Below are 18959 nucleotides of genomic sequence, written 5' to 3' on the forward strand. Positions count from 1 at the left end.
ACAAAATTCAAAATGGCGGTAAATCTAATTAGGCGCATTTTATGGCCACCATTGACTTTTTTGTAGAGGAGGTCCAAGTGGACATGTCTACCAAATTTCAAGTCAATCGGTCATTGGGTTTGAAGGGGCTGGACTTTTCCACTTCAAGGGGGCGCTATAGAGTAAATTATTTGTACTAAAATGCGAGACCTCCAAATTATCAAATTTTTCGCCAGACCTGATATGCATGTGAAATTTCAGAAAGTTCGGGATATGATAAAGGCCCCAAAAGGCAGTTTCCAGGGAGAGGAAAATAAGAATAATAACTCTTACAAAAACAATAGGTTCCTCTACGACGAAGTCGTCACGAGGACCCTAATTAAAGCTGCGAGCAGCATTGATCGGGCCCTCGACAATTCACGCACGTCGAGGGTACTTGCTGGACGCCGGTTCGTGCGGCAGAGTGTCTTTGACTGTCGGACCAAGCGTCCATGAGTTACAGGTTTTTTTTCCTGATTTTTACAAATTAATATTTGTAGAGGGCAAACTCTAAATTAAAGTCAAAGCAAATGACAATACTGTTTTGTTAACTTTCATTCAAGTCCAACTACATCAACATGGCACTGTAGGGAGTTGAACCCCATCCCAGTAAACTGGGAGCTGCTTTTTGGACTGACATTTTTAAGGATTAAAATCATATCATACAACTACATTTAAGACAGTATATGTGTGTGCTAAGTTTGGGTGCGTTTTGAGCATGTTTAGCCCCCCAAAACCTCTTTGCCTTCATGGCAAAGTGTCAATGTCACGGCAACAGCCTTGCACAAAACAAGATTTTGAAAACCTTTAATCACCAAGGATTTTAGACCACTGACCACATTTGAAGCCTATGAATCAATAGGAGAAGGTTGCTTGTAGACTAGTTTAGACGCGTGCAATGAACAGATGCAATGTCCAGGTTTTAACGTGAAAAGGTCATTTATTTCTAATGTTGTACATTTTCCAACACAAACCAAAAGATACGTTCCCTTACAAAACCCATTTGTCTGTTCCAAAAAATGAAGGAAATCAAAACATTCGTTGCGACACTGTCTGTTCTCACACGGTCAAAAATGGTGTTCTCCTGCGAGTCTAGCAACTAATTAAATTAAATATGTCTTTACTGTTCACTATAATGATTCACATATTAATGAGACATGTAGATATTAGTCCATGAAAAATATGTATTAACCACAACAGGGACAGTAAATATTGAACACAGAGCTTATAGTGCAAGGTCACAAAAACACAAATATCTAAAACCATAAAAATGAGAAAAGATATATACATACATACATTTGACACATTGTGAGATCTGATGTGTTGTTGTTGGGTGCAGCATGCTGTTTGGGTCCGTACAGGAGTTGCCAGTTGTCTGGCAGATGATGAGGATGATGCATAAACAGCTGTTAAACAAAAACAAAACAATATCATATATGCTGAATAGAATACAGGATTAATAGCAAATCGGATGAATTGTAAATTATTTTGAATCTTCAGCTAGAAGAGACAAAGAAATAAAAGACACCAGATGTTTACTCACAGCTCTGCACATGTTGAAGGAGAGACACTCAGCATCTCTCTCCAGCTCTTAATCTTCATACATCTATTGTTTTCATACCAGATATTAATAGTAGTCTCTATGGAAAGCAGGACATACAAACAAATATTAAGTAGCCCAAGTATAAGGACTCACTACTCGTTTTAATAAACTGCTAGTAGTTTAATCTATAATATTACTTCATTTATTAATTGAGTATATGTTGTATTATAACCATAATCTGCTAAGTAATATTCAGCGTGCATGTTTATCACGTGACGTGATTAAAAAGAAACATTGGGACAGTCTGTTCATAGTTTGCTGTTCTTTCACTGTGTGTATGTTAGCATTAGCGTTAGCGCATTGTTAGCTTAGCGAGTTCGCTAGCCTTAGCTTCAACAAATAACACGGTGTTAAACTAGTTACGGTGTCCGTGGCTTGCCGGGGTTTACTCGCTACGCCGGCTGCATTTGCCGTGTCGCGTCACGTGACACCGGACGAGAAGAAAGATTAACATAAACATACATATAAAGGTAACTTAGGTCTTACCGGCAGTGGACATGAGCTTGTGTGAAGCTCCGTGCTGTTCTGAAGCCCGCAGAGACGTCGACTCCACAGGCCCACTCTAAACTTATTCTATGGTTTTTAACGGCAGCTAACACGGTGTTGAACTAGTTACGGTATCCGTGGCTTGCCGGGGTTAACTCGCTACGCCGGCTGCATTTACCGTGTCGCGTCACGTGACACCGGACGAGAAGAAAGATTAACATAAACATACATATAAAGGTAACTTACGTCTTACCGGCGGTGGACATGAGCTTGTCTGAAGCTCCGTGCTGTTCTGACGCCTGCAGAGCCGTCGACTCGACACGCCCACTCAATACTTCTTCTATGGTATTCAATTGCAGCTTGCATCCTTGCTGTATCTAACACTGCACTAATATTCATCAAACTTTTAAAGGAAATAAAAAGAAGTCATGCAAGAAATAAGTCCCAGCTGGGACATAAACACAGGTCTCCTGCTTCCAAAGCATAGTTATAACCCGCAGGGCTACAGATACAGTTGTATAAATCACATTTTTTAATAGAGTATGTTTATAACTTTAGAATAAAAAAATGTCAAATGTTCAAAATTATTATATGGATGTCTTCAGGGTCAGTATGTCATGACATATGACAAATATGGAGCAGATTATATAATGTATGGCCAAGTTAAACAAAAATTCAATTTTCATGGCGAAGTCGCGCCCTACACACATAGTTTTATATTTTTAAAATCCTTTGATAACTTTTGACTACTAAGGTCTCAAGATCACACTGCCCGACGTTGGAATGAATCGGGTTTAAGCTCCAGGAGGAGTACACTGTTTTACAACTCGCCAAATCGTGAGGAAAAGTTAAAAAAATTGCCACTAGGTGGCGCTATGACTTGAATTCAAAATGATCATATATATGTCTTCAGGGTGAGTATGTCATGCCATATAAAAAATATGGAGCAGATTAGATTATGTATGGCCGAGTTATAACAACGTAAAGTTTTATGGAAAATGGCGTTGCTTTGAAATAGAACCCTACTCGCATAGTTTTGAAATTTTATAATCCTTTGATAACTTTTCATGGCCAAGGTCTCTAGAACACATAGCCAGATTTTGGAATGAATCGGGTTTAAGCTCTGGGAGGAGTTCGCAGTTTTGCGACGTCCAAAAAATTGAAAAAAACGTGAAAAAAGGCTAAAAATGGCGATATTGAGAAATTCACTGCAGCGCCCCCTAATGTTCAAATGTTACGAAAAAATAAGGGTAGGTTAAGGGATGCAATGTGAACATATGCTAGCAATTTGGTGAGGATGGACAAAGTTATTTGGAAGTTATGGGTCTTTAAATATTAGGCCACGCCCCATGGATGTTAATTGGCCTATATCTTCTGAACGCAACGTCATATCAACAATCTTTTCATAACCTCAGATGACATTGAACCTATAATGAAGCTCCGAACTTTTCGTGAAAATCGGACCAAGGGTTTAGGAGAAAATGGAAAAAACGTGTTTTTTACAAAATTCAAAATGGCGGAAAATCTATTTTGGCGCATTTTATGGACCCCCTGAACATATTTGTAGAGCAGGTCCAAGTGAACATGTGTAAAAAAAGTCAATCGGCCATTGCTGGAAAAAAGTATTAGCTTTTCCAACACAAGGGGGCGCCACCGAGCTAATTTTTTCGGTTTTTTTCCGAAACCCCAATCAGATAAGTATTTTCACCGATCCTGATATGTGTGGGAATTTTGAAGTATGCAACTTTAGGCCTAGACCCTCTTTTCCCCTTGCAAAGCGCCAGCATAAGAATAATAATAATAAACATAGCGAAAACAATAGGTCCTCGACCGACTACGTCGGTTCTCGGGCCCTAATAAACATAGCGAAAACAATAGGTCCTCGACCGACTACGTCGGTTCTCGGGCCCTAATAATAATGCATCCAATTTATATAGCGCTTTTCATGATACTCAAAGACACTTCACATAATTATAACATCCTAAAAATAAATAAATAAGAATAACTAAAATACAGGTAAAACAAATAAAACGTATAGGGACTTTCTGAGTCGCTCGGACACTAATAAAAAACAAAAACAAACAGTCACACATTAAAAACAGTTCTGAACAGGTGGGTTTTGATTTGCGATTTGAATAAGGAAAGATCAGTGCAGTCTCGGATGAGTTTGGGGAGAGAGTTTCAGAGGGAGGGGGCAGATATGAAGAAGGCTCTATCCCCCCACGTCCGGTGCTTGGTCCTATGTGGGATGGACAGGAGATTGGCATCAGAGGAGCGGAGCTGACGGGATGGAGTGTGGTGGTGGAGCAGGTCGGTGAGGTAGGAGGGGGCCTGATTATGGAGGGCTTTGTGAGTGAGGAGAAGGATTTTGTATTGGATCCGTTGTGGGACGGGGAGCCAGTGAAGGTTCTGGAGAACAGGGGTGATGTGATCACGGGAACGGGAGTGGGTGAGCAGGCGAGCAGCAGAGTTCTGGATGTATTGGAGTTTGTTTAGGATTTTGGAAGATGTGCCATAAAGAATACTATTGCAATTGTCAATTCTGGAGGTGATGAAGGCGTGGATTAAAGTTTCAGCAGCAGATGAGGAAAGTGATGGGCGGAGACGGGCAATGTTTTTTATGTGGAAGAAATAGGTTCTGGTGATTTGTTTGATGTGATGTTGAGCTGGAGTATGTAATATATTGTAGGTAATGCATGTCAAGGATAAGAGCATCAGAGCCGCAGACTACAAGCATTTGTAGCAGTATCAGCACTTCTTAAAAGTTATTATAATCAGTGTGCCATATCAGCATTGAGGATAGACGTAATTATCACCGTTGGATCCGTAATTTTATTCCATTCATAAAAGCAAGCGAATGCCCCATAAAAGTCCCAAATTGAACATATGGTTTACTGCCCAAAAATAATTTTGTCACCGTGGTAACAATGAGGTGGCCATTTCGCCTACATCCCATTCGGACTATAGGGACAAAAACTGCCATTTGGGGCTCCGATGGTACCGGAGTGGGAATTCCTGAGTATGGCGCCATTAAGTCCTTTTCGCCAAATGGGACATTTTCTGTTTCGGGTATAACATTCAATGAATAATCAGGACGTTGTAATTAGCTATGAGAGCACGATACGAGAAGGCTGTCATCCATATAACAACTTTCACATCTCAGTTGAAATCACTAACTCTATCAACCTTCCACCAATCTTGTCTTTACTTTTAAAGAAGTTACAGAAACCACAAATACGAAAAAGACTGAACTAAATGATATGATTACATTGTTGGAAATTAAACTTGTTAGACTTATCGGATAATGTGCTGATGCCTGCCACCAGATTACACTTTTGGATTCTCTCCCTCGGTTCGGCCGTACCCTTTTCTGTCTCGATCAAAAGTAAGTATACTGTGCCCTTACACAAACTTCCCTTGTGCACTTTCCTTGTGTTTGTCAGCATCAATGTGTTGACGGCTGATAAATGTTCTTGCACTGTGACTTAACATGAGATACGATTGGCACACTTCCCACTCTCTAGCTAGCTTGTCATGTTGCAGCATTTGTGGTGACCATTTCCCTTTACTGGTTTTCATAACAATTTTCACAACATTTTTCTTATAAATTTTTTTTTTTTAAAGCATTTCTTACTTTTATAATAATATTGACACAACCAGCTCCTATTGCCAAAATGCTCCACTGGAATTTTTAATGGACAATGTTGATGCATTTGTATGGCAGCTATCATTGTTGCAATGGACCTACATATTTCCCTTTACTGACCCCGACTGGTGTTAACTGTAGTGGTGATGACTTATTGTGTTCATTGTGTCTATGTCTTTGTATTTTGTTTGTTTTTGTTTATGGTGGCAAACCCAGTTTCCCATTAGGGGATTAACAACTTCCATCGTATCCTATCCTGCAGTTATGAGGCACACATTCCATTGGTGACATTTAGTCATGAAGTCAACAGTCACTGACACTTTAAGCAACAATATGTGTGACGTTATTACTTGTTTAATCAAATGGTGACTTTATTTTGTCATTAGCTGCTGTTTAATTAATAATCTAATGTAGATGTGCAATATTCTGTCTATACTGACGACATACGAAGACATCTGTTTAGGTTAGCAAATTTTGCAAGAGATTTTATGATAGTAAGTTAAATAAACAACAATACCAAATATTAGATGTTTCAAACTGTCTGCCAGTACTTGAACCTTGACTTTCATGACGCTATCGGCAAACGTTGTTTCTTTTATTTAAATGGTCAATTTTAAAAACAGCAAAAAATCTAGTAATGTATTCATTTACAAGCCCTCATTTTGGCAAAATTGTTCTTCGAGTTCATTTTGGATGTCGTACACAGTAAAAAAAAAAATGTTATTCTACAGCAATCATTTCTCACGGCATGAAAAACGTTAATTTATAGAAGTGACATCACCGAGCCATCTGTGCACAGCACCAGATGTTGTGAAATACAATGAGAAACTTAATTTGACTGAATACTGCACAAACAGTGAGGATCTCAACCCTGGCCCAGTTTTACAGAAAGAGACCGCTTCTTAACAAACACACATATTAATATTGTCTGGAGGATAAATTAATGATTGTTCCCCCAATGTACTGAATAAAGGCATGTACGGGTTATTTATTGGAGACAATGTGTGCACTAAAACAATGGCAATAGTACAACAGTGGATTACATTACAGTAAGGTGTGTTCAGTGCACAGTCTCAGATTGAGTAAAACCACTTTGTCATCAATAGAAACATTTGTTAGGTAAGAAACGGAATTGTAGCACCTACAGAACATAAACAAAAGTGCATACAATACTGCTAAGTGCCACACTGATACTGAGAAACGGACGTCTGTCCCACCCACACAAAGTGATAGGTACAACTGTTGAGTATAAATGTTCACATCAGCTGCCAACTTTGCTTACTTCAGTCTTTTGACTTCTTTAGAGGAAAAAGGTAAAACACTAATATTTCAACTTCATTTTACTTGACTAAATGCAGCGTTAATAGGAAATGTGATGTGGATTCACACTAAGAAGGGTATTTTAACTTTTTCTACCCCAAAGAAAACTTTTTCACAAAATATGCCATGTTAAAATAGAATATAGAATGGGTAGTACTAAAGTATATACTCCACATTCTTATGCATACCGCATGAAAGTGCACGGTCGCGGTTTACTATTATGTGATAAAGTTGATGTACTGGATGTGTGTTTGTTTTTCAGGATGAAGTGCGTTATGATCTTTCTTGTGTTGACGCTGGTCGTCCTCATGGCCGAGCCCGGGGAGTGTTTTTTTAAACACTTTAAATCTTTATGGAAAGGGACCAAGGCCACATTCAAGGTCGGATGGAGAGGTAAATAATAAGTTTACATGCATTCTGTGTTGAATTCAGACCTATGATTTGATAGGAATTAAGCATGAGTATCATATTCTCAATTGAGCCCACTAACTAGCTATAACGAGCTTCACATAGGCCTGGGTTTTACTAAATCGTTTATTTAGTCCCGACAGCTCAGCTGTATGAGCTGCAAATCGCTAAACCTAAGTGAAGAGAGGATCATTATTCTGATCATTTAAAAAACATTAAAATATGCATACATTTACCGACTATGTTAACAAGATATAACCTCATTTTCATCTTTTTGTCTATTTAGCACACAGAAACATGCAGAAGGCCAGAGGGTAAGCACTTTTGACTCTTAAAAACATTGCAACAAATGCAGAAAGTGTGTGTATTGTTTGCATTTAGAGGAACAACTGACCTAAAAAAAAAACTGTAATTACTATTATTAGTTCATCTGATTAATCTCATTCATTCATTAATCATTTGACCTACAGGATCTACAAAACGTTACATATAAAAACATACCATCACTATTTCATCAAATGAATGTCTTCAAAAACCTTGTTTGTCCAACTTATTCAAAATCAATTAATATCTAATGTGTGATATTGAGTAAAGTAAAGCAGACTTATTTCAGAAGCTGTCATGTTGGCTTGACAAGTGATTGTTAAAGTTATTAAATTTTTAAAATCTGTATTTGCCTTCTCAAAATAGGCAGAACCAACAAAGAGACCAAGTGGACTACGATCAGGGTCAGCCATATTGGCGAGACTGAATCGGTCGAGCCTGGAGTTTCTGTCCGGCAATGCAAGAAACAAGCGGATGCAAACACATCGTCTTGAGTTTGGATCCGTAATTTTATTCCATTCATAAAAGCAAGCGAATGCCCCATAAAAGTCCCAAATTGAACATATGGTTTACTGCCCAAAAATAACTTTGTCACCGTGGTAACAATGAGGTGGCCATTTCGCCTACATCCCATTCGGACTATAGGGACAAAAACTGCCATTTGGGGCTCCGATGGTACCGGAGTGGGAATTCCTGAGTATGGCGCCATTAAGTCCTTTTCGCCAAATGGGACATTTTCTGTGTTTCGGGTATAACATTCAATGAATAATCAGGACGTTGTAATTAGCTATGAGAGCACGATACGAGAAGGCTGTCATCCATATAACAACTTTCACATCTCAGTTGAAATCACTAACTCTATCAACCTTCCACCAATCTTGTTCATCAGCATTAAACGTAACATTAGTGCTATTAGTTAAGCTACCGCGTGCCATTGGTGACCTATGGTTGTCTTTGGCTACTCTATACTAAAAGCAGATTCTGTTTGTGAAAACACAAACAAGAGATTTCAGAGGAGATTAACTGATGAATACGTTTGTGGACTGGTTTAGGTTTCTGGTCGAGATTAGATCTCCTGATAATGGGACACAAATTAGAAAACTTGGACTGCAACATAACTCCACATACATTGACCTGCACATCTGACCCACTTGGCTCAGGGATTTAAATCATCTATAGATCTCACACTGCTCACTCGGTCGCGTTTGCCTTTTGACTCTCACTCCCAAACTATGGAAAGGAAAGAACTGGACTTTTCACCCACCTTCAACTCAAGGTAGACATTGGAAGAGTTTGAACTCTTCAGCATTCACACAAATTAAATTGCAGGATACAGTTAACTTGTTAGAGTTAAACCTGTCTTTTGTTAGGGTGTCCTCATATGTGAAAATACACAATGTGGAGGCAAAGGCAAGGAAATGAAAAACTGAACACAATGCGTGCAATTAATGTGAAATGCAAAGACAGCAATGTGGTAACAAAGTAAAATTCAGGTTGTTTAAAGACAAAAGAGCTTCTCTACTCAGAGGGAACATAAAGTGCTGCAGGCCTTGTAGAGACCGTTTCCCAGAGAGATCTTTGACCATATTTGGCATAATTAATTAGATGACAAGACAATCATTGCAATGTACACAAATTAGAAAAAAAGAAGAAAAAAAAAAGACGGGAATGCAATGAGTAAAAATATTGAACATGGAAAGTGTTCGCCCTTCCAGTTTCTTGTCAACTTAGCACAGCAGTGTGAAGTCTGGGAATAATCGACTCTTCTATTATAAAGGTGCTAAATACCGGATTGTGAGCTAACAGAGAAAAGATGTTATAGCGTTACCGTGAGGGCGAACTGTAAGGTGGGTGCTACGCCTACGTGAGAACCTCGGGAAAAGAATCACACACAAAGGGAGAGTGACTTCATTCTCTGCTCAGGTAGACATCACGCCACTATATCTTTACGTCTATGTCTTTACTTTTAAAGAAGTTACAGAAACCACAAATACGAAAAAGACTGAACTAAATGATATGATTACATTGTTGGAAATTAAACTTGTTAGACTTATCGGATAATGTGCTGATGCCTGCCACCAGATTACACTTTTGGATTCTCTCCCTCGGTTCGGCCGTACCCTTTTCTGTCTCGATCAAAAGTAAGTATACTGTGCCCTTACACAAACTTCCCTTGTGCACTTTCCTTGTGTTTGTCAGCATCAATGTGTTGACGGCTGATAAATGTTCTTGCACTGTGACTTAACATGAGATACGATTGGCACACTTCCCACTCTCTAGCTAGCTTGTCATGTTGCAGCATTTGTGGTGACCATTTCCCTTTACTGGTTTTCATAACAATTTTCACAACATTTTTCTTATAAATTTTTTTTTTTTAAAGCATTTCTTACTTTTATAATAATATTGACACAACCAGCTCCTATTGCCAAAATGCTCCACTGGAATTTTTAATGGACAATGTTGATGCATTTGTATGGCAGCTATCATTGTTGCAATGGACCTACATATTTCCCTTTACTGACCCCGACTGGTGTTAACTGTAGTGGTGATGACTTATTGTGTTCATTGTGTCTATGTCTTTGTATTTTGTTTGTTTTTGTTTATGGTGGCAAACCCAGTTTCCCATTAGGGGATTAACAACTTCCATCGTATCCTATCCTGCAGTTATGAGGCACACATTCCATTGGTGACATTTAGTCATGAAGTCAACAGTCACTGACACTTTAAGCAACAATATGTGTGACGTTATTACTTGTTTAATCAAATGGTGACTTTATTTTGTCATTAGCTGCTGTTTAATTAATAATCTAATGTAGATGTGCAATATTCTGTCTATACTGACGACATACGAAGACATCTGTTTAGGTTAGCAAATTTTGCAAGAGATTTTATGATAGTAAGTTAAATAAACAACAATACCAAATATTAGATGTTTCAAACTGTCTGCCAGTACTTGAACCTTGACTTTCATGACGCTATCGGCAAACGTTGTTTCTTTTATTTAAATGGTCAATTTTAAAAACAGCAAAAAATCTAGTAATGTATTCATTTACAAGCCCTCATTTTGGCAAAATTGTTCTTCGAGTTCATTTTGGATGTCGTACACAGTAAAAAAAAAATGTTATTCTACAGCAATCATTTCTCACGGCATGAAAAACGTTAATTTATAGAAGTGACATCACCGAGCCATCTGTGCACAGCACCAGATGTTGTGAAATACAATGAGAAACTTAATTTGACTGAATACTGCACAAACAGTGAGGATCTCAACCCTGGCCCAGTTTTACAGAAAGAGACCGCTTCTTAACAAACACACATATTAATATTGTCTGGAGGATAAATTAATGATTGTTCCCCCAATGTACTGAATAAAGGCATGTACGGGTTATTTATTGGAGACAATGTGTGCACTAAAACAATGGCAATAGTACAACAGTGGATTACATTACAGTAAGGTGTGTTCAGTGCACAGTCTCAGATTGAGTAAAACCACTTTGTCATCAATAGAAACATTTGTTAGGTAAGAAACGGAATTGTAGCACCTACAGAACATAAACAAAAGTGCATACAATACTGCTAAGTGCCACACTGATACTGAGAAACGGACGTCTGTCCCACCCACACAAAGTGATAGGTACAACTGTTGAGTATAAATGTTCACATCAGCTGCCAACTTTGCTTACTTCAGTCTTTTGACTTCTTTAGAGGAAAAAGGTAAAACACTAATATTTCAACTTCATTTTACTTGACTAAATGCAGCGTTAATAGGAAATGTGATGTGGATTCACACTAAGAAGGGTATTTTAACTTTTTCTACCCCAAAGAAAACTTTTTCACAAAATATGCCATGTTAAAATAGAATATAGAATGGGTAGTACTAAAGTATATACTCCACATTCTTATGCATACCGCATGAAAGTGCACGGTCGCGGTTTACTATTATGTGATAAAGTTGATGTACTGGATGTGTGTTTGTTTTTCAGGATGAAGTGCGTTATGATCTTTCTTGTGTTGACGCTGGTCGTCCTCATGGCCGAGCCCGGGGAGTGTTTTTTTAAACACTTTAAATCTTTATGGAAAGGGACCAAGGCCACATTCAAGGTCGGATGGAGAGGTAAATAATAAGTTTACATGCATTCTGTGTTGAATTCAGACCTATGATTTGATAGGAATTAAGCATGAGTATCATATTCTCAATTGAGCCCACTAACTAGCTATAACGAGCTTCACATAGGCCTGGGTTTTACTAAATCGTTTATTTAGTCCCGACAGCTCAGCTGTATGAGCTGCAAATCGCTAAACCTAAGTGAAGAGAGGATCATTAATCTGATCATTTAAAAAACATTAAAATATGCATACATTTACCGACTATGTTAACAAGATATAACCTCATTTTCATCTTTTTGTCTATTTAGCACACAGAAACATGCAGAAGGCCAGAGGGTAAGCACTTTTGACTCTTAAAAACATTGCAACAAATGCAGAAAGTGTGTGTATTGTTTGCATTTAGAGGAACAACTGACCTAAAAAAAAAACTGTAATTACTATTATTAGTTCATCTGATTAATCTCATTCATTCATTAATCATTTGACCTACAGGATCTACAAAACGTTACATATAAAAACATACCATCACTATTTCATCAAATGAATGTCTTCAAAAACCTTGTTTGTCCAACTTATTCAAAATCAATTAATATCTAATGTGTGATATTGAGTAAAGTAAAGCAGACTTATTTCAGAAGCTGTCATGTTGGCTTGACAAGTGATTGTTAAAGTTATTCAATTTTTAAAATCTGTATTTGCCTTCTCAAAATAGGCAGAACCAACAAAGAGACCAAGTGGACTACGATCAGGGTCAGCCATATTGGCGAGACTGAATCGGTCGAGCCTGGAGTTTCTGTCCGGCAATGCAAGAAACAAGCGGATGCAAACACATCGTCTTGAGTTTGCATGAAGCACTTGAGTTGTGAAGTGATTTTTTTGGGCACCACTGCAACTGGCTTTGAAAAAATTTAAACATGCTTAATATGCAAACCTTATATGCAAACTGTCCTGCTGAGAAAAGCTGTAATGCAAAAAGGAAATCTCTGCTTTGTGCTTTTCTTTAAGTGAATATGATAATGAAAAACAATGTTTTTTAATTTAGTCCAGGGTAAATGTTGTGAATACTGATCTGCAGGTGTGATCAGTTCTTCTGCTGTATTTGGGTTTGCTCCTGAGTGCACTTGTGTCTATGATAAAGAATCACGAGTCTTTGGGAATTATGGAATTCTGGCAGGAGGTATATAGTCTCTGTCAAAAAGAAAATTATAGCATTGATCAAAAGTATAAATGGCTTAACGAAATAATTGCCGATGATTCATGTTAATCACAATCACTGTATGATGGATGAATGTTAAAAAATAATTACAATGTCCACTCAGCAATGAATGTGTTGAGTGGTTGATTAAGGCTCCGACTAGTGATTATTTTTGATCTTTGAGCTGATTATTTTCTTAGATTCATCATTTGGTCTCCAAAACATCAAATGAGAAACAATTGACATTTTTTTTTGAAAAGCCAATAATTCAACAGCCAAATATGTTAAATGGAATATAATGTAATAAGAGATGTACGCGTCAAATATTTGGCGTTTTGCTTGAAAATGTACAACAATGAGTTGTCAAAATAGTTACCGATTAGGTTTCTGTGAATCGACTGTAGCTGTAGTACAGATGAATCCTTTTGCTTCCAAAGAAATGTCACTTTTCTTTTAACTGTATAGCTACAATCACTAAATAAGCTTCTACTAAAGTAAATTGCGCAAACTCTGTGAAATTGCAATGTGCAAAACCTGTTTTAATGTACGCACAGTAGTGATAATTGTTTGAAGATAATACAAACATTTTGAATGTATCATTTAATCTTGAAGACTTGTAATTGTGTAATCACTTAAACGTATTGAACCTGCATTTGATACTTATGTTTGACATTTAGGAAAAGTCTAATTGGCCTTTTGAAACATTTTTCACAGTCTTCTTTTATTCATTCTTATGTCTCAAAAACCCTGAGTGATTTGTAGAAGTGGAATTATCTGGTTGTCTTTCTGGAAAACATGACGTTGCAAAATACAATGACCTAAACAAGGTTACTAAATTCAAAAATTTAGGCTGAGGAAGTGAATAAATCTCTGTGATTAGGGGACAGGTACCTCACAACTGCGAGGCTGAGAGGTTCACATCCCCTGCAGATCTCACACTGCTCTCACTTTGCTCTCTCTGACACATAAACCTGTGGAAAGATGAGAAATACAATGTATTCCTACTACTACTATAATGCGTGCAAAGTCTTTGGAATGTGTGATGAGCACAGGCGCTGGTTATATATTTCACAACCTTTAGCCCTGCTATATTGTTGGGTGAAGTAATGCAGTGAATGGAGAGAGAGGATTCTGGATGTGGCCACCGTAATGTGTTTTTCAGAATGAAGTGTGCGAGTGGAGCACGGAAAAGATGGAAAAGTAAATCACCACTTGAACAAGTAGAACTACTCACAAGCTGCTATCCGCCGCGATTATATCAACATGTACTGGTTTTGGATATAGCTCCACACTCTGAATTAACACTTTTAAAAAAAGTTAAAGATATAAACACGATGCTAGAGGTTCATCTTTAACTACCTGGGTAGTGTTAGTTTCATTAGCAAAAGTGTCATGCAATATACCCAGAACATTATTTATTATAAATAATGGATTGCAATAAACAATGTCATTTTCAAAAACAACAAAAAGGTTTTTTCCCTTTCAACCTTGCAGTATTATATTTGAATTAAAACATTGTGAATGAAGGTATAATCTATAAACGTTCACCTGAAATGATGTGTGAGCTTTGAATATTAAATAGTTTGTCTAATTTCAGATCTGACATTCTTAACATACATAGTTCCTCACTTCGCAACACTGATGGTGGTTTTTAGTTTTATGTACATCACATATTTGACAAAAGGACTTCTTATAAAAAACGAGGAAACTTTCTTTGTAAAAGTTGTCAATAATAATTTGGAGTTTGAAAAGATGAAAAATAGATGAAAATTATTTTATGAATGATTTATTTGGTCCTGTCTCAGCAGCATTTCTTCCAAAGCACTTATCTGCAACACTTTAACAAGATGTTGCACATAAACTACAGAGAGCATGTATTGATTATTTTACACTTTACTTTCAAGTCTCCCTTTTTAAGCAGTATAAACATTTAAGGATTGTTTTCTAACTGCATCAGGTTTGCCCTGGTCGAGCCCCTTGATATGCTGCTATAGGCTTATAGGCTGCTGGGGGATGTTTTAGGATACACTGAGCACCTATCTCCTCTTCTCTCTCTCCTTATGGATGAATTTACATCTCTCCATTGCACCTTATTAACTCTGCTTCCTCCCCGGAGTCGTTGTGACTTCACATCTCATAGGGTCCATTGGACCTGGAGGTGTCTGATGCCTGGTGAACCGGCCTCCCGCGTTGGCCCTGCTGATGCGCCCCGCCCCCTCCTCTCTACCTCCTTTTGTTTCATGGATTGGAGTTCCATTCATACATTGTCATATTCATGTAATGTGTTTATGTAACTTTGTAAATGCTGTTCATTCTGTACACATGACATCTATTGCTTCTGTCCATCCGGGGAGAGGGATCCTCCTCTGTTGCTCTCCTGAAAGGTTATTTTTGGGGAGTTTTTCCTGATCCGATGTGAGGTCCTAGGACAGGGATGTCGTATGTGTACAGATTGTAAAGCCCTCTGATGCAAATTATTGGGCTATACAAAATAAACTGAATTGAATTGAATTAACTTGTATGTAGGTATAAGCAGATATAATGGCATTGTTATTAATATTGTAAGAAATAATATCTATAAACAAACATGTGTTATATTATTACAGCTGTGTTTTGTGTCATCATTCATAATCTCTATACAGCAGACACCACTTATTTGTGATATATATATATATATATATATATATATATATATAACAAATATAATAAAGAAGTTATATTAAATATAAATATTTAACTGAAATACAATGTGTAATTTCACAAATGGAAATCTGTATCTTAATTCCTTCCTTCGCCAAGGTATGAGACCAGCTGGCAGCAAGGAGGCTTCAACAACTCGGACAATGGTCAAGCTCCGGCAGATTATAACGCCTGAGAGTTCATGTTTCACAATTCAGCTTCCCTTTTCTCGTGCCACTCTCTCACCCACCTCATCAGCTTATTCTGTACACCTGTTGGTCACACCCACCTCATCAGCTTATTCTGTACACCTGTTGGTCACACCCACCTCATCATCTTATTCTGTACACTTGTTGGTCACACCCACCTCATCAACTTATTCTGTACACCTGTTGGTCACACCCACCTCATCAGCTTATTCTGTACACCTGTTGGTCACACCCACCTCATCATCTTATTCTGTACACCTGTTGGTCACACCCACCTCATCAGCTTATTCTGTACACCTGTTGGTCACACCCACCTCATCATCTTATTCTGTACACTTGTTGGTCACACCCACCTCATCAGCTTATTCTGTACACCTGTTGGTCACACCCACCTCATCAGCTTATTCTGTACACCTGTTGGTCACACCCATCTCATCATCTTATTCTGTACACTTGTTGGTCACACCCACCTCATCAGCTTATTCTGTACACTTGTTGGTCACACCCACCTCATCAGCTCAATCACTTTCCCCTGCCCACTCTACTGTGCCTACTCTCTTTGGTATATAAACCAGCTTCACAAACACTCACTGCCAGATCGTTCTCCGCATTTATGCCAGACTTTCCAGCATTTACCCCATGACAGTTTTCCCTTTGCCGACCCTGCCCATTCGGAGTTCTCCGCCATGCCTCTGCCCCGGTAAACCGCCATAGCCTTCTGTCTCTGGTCACGGGAATAGCCCTCAGCTTCCTGTCTGTCTTCTCTCCTGACGTATGGGTGTTCCACCGAGTGGGTCTCTCCACGTTAGCAAAGCTGAGACTGTTTGCCTGTTGAGATCTCTGCCTGTAATAAAGCTTTGCTCAACAATTCTGTGTGTCCGTCGTACTGCTTCTGGGTCCTTACCACACGCGTTGCAAGAAGCATACACAACTTCATGTCAGCATGAAATAGCTAACCAAAGATGTAATGCTATTTAAATAGGCTATTGCAACCCACTGCATGTGTGCAGTCAGACAACCAAATCCATAAACTCTTAAGTCAATGATGATGACGTCCCTAACAATGATTGAATATAACTATTGTTAATCAAATATTTCTCAAATCAAGTGAGTCAATATGTGTTAGTGGTAATATTTTCAAAACTTTGCAAAATGCTGAAAAAAAATAAATTCCAATTTAATCAAAAAGTAGCCCAATGGGGCAGAAATTAGCAACATCTGGCAACACTGTCGGTAGCCTACAGATGTTAACATGCCAAATTCTAAAGAAATATATTCTGGAGCTATTGGAGGAACGTCTACATGCAGTTAACGTATGATATTTCCCAACAGATGAAAAACACGATGCTGTGATGTCACATTTCAGATATCTTGTCAGCATCTTACGGAACTTAACATTTCAAAATACAATGACTAATACAATGACTAATACAATGACGCTAAATATATGTAAATACTGTGTCACAAACTTGTCATAAATCCATCCCTGTCTTTATAAAAAAACACAAGTGCTTCCCATAGATTCACAGCACCCCGAGTAGATCTCAACTTGCTCTCTTCGCTGGTCTTTTTGGGTCAAACGCTCAATCAGGTAAAATAACTTTGGTTTCTACTTTATTTAATGCAAAGTGTGTTTTCGACTGGACTAATAGTGACTGGTAGCCCAGGTCGTCTGTTGGATGAAATAAAGTCTTTGAGTCTCCTGATGTGTTTTAGTGTTCCAGGATGAAGTGTGCCATGATCTTTCTGGTGTTGACCCTGGTCGTCCTCATGGCTGAACCCGGGGAGTGTTTCTTTAACCGTCTGAAAAAGATTTGGCATTGTACCAGACGTGGCTGTAAAGGTAAATTCACACTGTATCCACTGATAAATAGGTATTCATGATAAATGTTAGAAAAACTTTTAAAACAAATAAAACCCAGTTTGAACCTTGACATCGACTGACCTACTAATAATCAAATTAATTATTTGTGTGATTACACATTCTAAATACTACAAATGAAATCAGTTCAAGGCAATAAGATTGTTTCTGTGAAGTATAATTTAGCATTTTACCGTAATGCCAAGTTTGATGTAGCATTTTAACACTGTTCCAAGTACAATGTAGCACTTCAACCACTATATCAAGTACAATGTAGCATTTTACCATTATACTAAGTAAGATGTAATATCGTGACACTATTAAAGTCCGATATAGCATTTTAACACTATACCATTCTTTGATTCGGAAGATATAATTTCTAGAAAAGGAAATTTTGAATTAATTTATAATCATGCAGAGAAGTGTGCTTTTTTTTGTGAGTTAATGTGTTTTCTTCTACCCCTAAAGAGTTTTGTCTTTGCTAAGTCAGCGTTTGAATTACAAAAACCTATACATAATAATATTTATCACCAGAATAAAAACAAGCACATATATTTACGTTTCTAATGTTACGTGTGTTTATGAATAAAGACTGCCATAAAAAACAGTGTTGCTAATGTTACCTAAAACAGTGCATTAGTGATTACCTTTTACTAATTATTTTTAAATTATTATTAGATTATGTTTATAATATTATAACTTCATTTCGTTATGTGTTTAGTTCACGGAAACAACCATTACAAGCCGAGAGTGTATATAAGGTAAGGACTTCGGATTGCTTTGACATAAACGGCTCAAAATCTGAGCAAAACAACCTTATACCGAAAAAACATTGTTTACAAACTATAGCTTTGTGTAAAATATCCTCTCACCAGGAACAGAATGTGGGACCAACAAGAAGACAACGCTGAAGTTACTCCACCATACAAGCGCTGAATTGAAAAGCACAGCTCATCCTGATGAATGAAAATAAAAAATAAATATAAGCAGCATGAGCCTCCAGAATGTTTGTGTTTGTTTGACACCACAGAAGGCATTCACTTGTTTCATTGTCAATTGTATTTAATAATGACAGCTACTAAAGTGAAATTCAAATTCCAGAG

At 37.8% G+C, this 18959-nt stretch overlaps 1 protein-coding gene and 1 long non-coding RNA gene across 2 annotated transcripts in view; both read right to left on the minus strand.

Moving 5' to 3' along the window:
• LOC117727284 (exostosin-1) overlaps nt 1-18959 on the minus strand; it is a 196954-nt gene that overhangs the window by 88308 nt on the left and 89687 nt on the right. The window lies entirely within an intron of this gene.
• On the minus strand, nt 1065-2381 carry LOC117727287. Its single transcript, XR_004609029.1, has 3 exons — nt 2108-2381; nt 1562-1658; nt 1065-1424 (listed from the first exon to the last, which is right to left on the minus strand). It is a non-coding gene; the product is annotated as an uncharacterized LOC117727287 (long non-coding RNA).

Source organism: Cyclopterus lumpus, chromosome 24 (assembly GCF_009769545.1).
Source record: "Cyclopterus lumpus isolate fCycLum1 chromosome 24, fCycLum1.pri, whole genome shotgun sequence".
Lineage (NCBI taxonomy): Eukaryota > Metazoa > Chordata > Actinopteri > Perciformes > Cyclopteridae > Cyclopterus > Cyclopterus lumpus.